Genomic DNA, 3,004 nt, shown 5'->3' with positions numbered 1-3,004 from the left:
AGGGCAAGTTTAACCTTTTTGACACCATTGGGCAAAAGCAAAAATCATGAAGCAAAAACTGATTTATTAATTTGATTTTGATTTATTTTGGTCTAATGATGTCCAATGGCGTAAGGGGTCAATCCTTTTTATTTCATAAAACATGGAAATATCGAGTCATGGCACTGTATCCTGCTTCTCACACTAAAAAGGAATCCCACATTTTCTCCTCTCGATTTATTGGTTTTGATGATGGAATCTTCCTCAGAAGAGGACATTATTTCACCTTTAGTCAACTATTGTGTTCATTTCCTTTAACTTTTTTTTAACCGATTGTCCTTTATGACTTTCCTACTCCACAAGGAAGCATGTTTAGTGACTTTAGAAGATAAAGCAGTCACACACACACACACACACACACACACACACACACACACACACACACACACACACACACACACACACACACACACACACACACACACACACACACACACACACACACACACACACACACTGAAAACACTCTCTCTCTCTCTCTGTATCTCTCTGTATCTCTCTCTCTCTTTCTCTCGCTCTCTCTATCTCTCTGCACCAGTTTATTCCCACAGCTGAGCTGAATGACACACATTAAGAACCGCGACCTCGCCCTTGTTCTATATAATCTCATCTAAATATTTTATAAAAAAAACCAACATATTTTAGAAACAGGCAACAGGGTATTTAGGTAATATAATTTATTTTGCAAGACGCTAAAGCAAACATCACTTATCTGTATACATACAAAATAAATGTTTAAATCATTTGAACAACGACCTGATGGAATTCAACCAAAATACAAATGTGCAAAATACGAATGCGGAAAGAAAAGTTGGGCACTTGCCTAAACATTACGCTCTGCATTAAAATCTGGACAATGGAAAATTAACCACTTGATGACAGATATCACAAATAGATTTTTCATTTTAAATAATGATCCCCAGTCCAATAAACAAACCAAACTGTTCAAACTCGTAAACCACCGCTGAAATCATACGGTTTAAATTGTACTCGTTTTTTGGTTGGCATTTTTTACAAACCTAAAAGGAATCGACCTATTCTAAAATAAATTAATGAACTAGAGTACCGAGCCTAATGATAAAATAATGATTACATATTTACTGCAACAACATGCCGTTTTCTTCGGAGAAATATACACATTCTGTTTCTGTATGACCTTTTGTTGGTCTCAAAAAATGACTTTACGCGCATGATAAAATTATCCAAAGACACTGCAGTTAGGGAATCACCTAAAGGCTGCGTGTGTCGCATAAGATTAAATCTATCGTGCTGGTAGAGCAACATGTGTGCACTGGGACCAATGGAAAGGCGTATCAGTGCATTTCTAAATGCCTGCGGAGAAAGAGACACCCCGGGCTGCAACTCAGCAACTCAGCTGTCAGCGGTCAACTGCTCACTTCCTCTGCGTCTTATGCTGGGATTTAGACTAATATTTAGATAGGGTTGAGTTTTATGCATGCAGTGCGCCACCTTGGTCCCTGCAGTTTCAGTCATGCATCATGAATGTTACAATTATTGTTTTATGATCATTTGATAATGTATGATTTATTATCTGCCAATTGATTCGATCATGTTTTTAGTGCCTAAATGGTGGCACGGGAGGCATACAGTGTAAAGGTGTAGACGAGCAATAACAAAGGTTTTTATGTTTCATGGTATTTCTATCCGAATGTGTCACTCTTATTTGTCTATGTTGTGTGTGTGTGTGTGTGTGTGTGTGTGTGTGTGTGTGTGTGTGTGTGTGTGTGTGTGTGTGTGTGTGTGTGTGTGTGTGTGTGTGTGTGTGTGTGTGTGTGTGTGTGTGTGTGTGTGTGTGTACGCAAATTATACAAATAAATGTATAAATAAAATAAAATGGTTGAATGAGGCCTGCACAAAACGGCCCAACAAAACCGTTGACTGCACACAGGGTTTAGGTCCTGAAATCTGAAAATATCGCGGTTTCCTTAAATAATTAAGAAACTGTGAGAACAAAAGACAAATCGATGTCTCTGATAATCACTATCCAAAGTAGCACATTGTATAAGCTATGAACAGTTCATTTTTAATGATTCAAATTAAATGATTATTATGTATTCATTGCATTGGATGCTAAATCCTTTTATAAAAGCAAATTGTATTCTATATTCTTAAGGGTCGTTTGTTCGTTTGGAAATATAAGAGCATACATTTGACTATAAATAATGGCGAACTGTACATTTTACATATACAATTTGTAAAGTCATGTCCAAAAAAGTGAGAAACAAGTTGGCCATTCCTATAATGTGCGTTGATAACAGGCTATTTCATCTTTTCACTTTTAGACCTAATCAGGCGTTCAAATGTCCATGTAAACAGCTATTTTTTACAAAGCCCGTTCGTTCTTTAATAAAAAACTATTTCTGTTTTTAGCACCTGAGTCATTTTTTAAAGCATACGTTGGTCGCTCCGACGCATATCTGATGAGATGACGGGACTCGTAGGCAATACGAAAATCCATAATGTCTTTCATATTCAAAAAAAAAAGAAAAATCACATTTACCCACAGAAAAGTTTAAAATACTAATACCTCAGCTATTTCTTCCAAGGTTGCATCATATGCGACATGCCCCGACAGGGCCCTCAAAATAGGTTAGTCTTAATAACATAGGCCTATTATTAACCTATGTTAATAATACAGTCTTTATTAACCTGCTCGCTGTAGTCCTACTTTGTTAAGGGAGCCAAGGCAACTGACAATTAAAATATAGGCTAATTAATACATGGTTTCAATCAACAAAAATAAGAACATCCCTATAGTTCAGATAAGACCAGATAGGCCTACTAAAAGGCCCTTTTGTAGAGATTGTAATAGGCCAATCCTGACCTGTACAGCGACCTAAAATCAAATAGGAAACACTTGCGGTCCTCGAAACCCCTCCGCACGTCAGTGTGTAGGCTACGCAGGAATAACGCGCGTAAAAGTGGGGGGAAATTAACGAGAAAA

Source organism: Gadus morhua, chromosome 6 (assembly GCF_902167405.1).
Source record: "Gadus morhua chromosome 6, gadMor3.0, whole genome shotgun sequence".
Classification (NCBI taxonomy): Eukaryota; Metazoa; Chordata; class Actinopteri; order Gadiformes; family Gadidae; genus Gadus; species Gadus morhua.
This window is presented reverse-complemented; position numbering follows the sequence as displayed.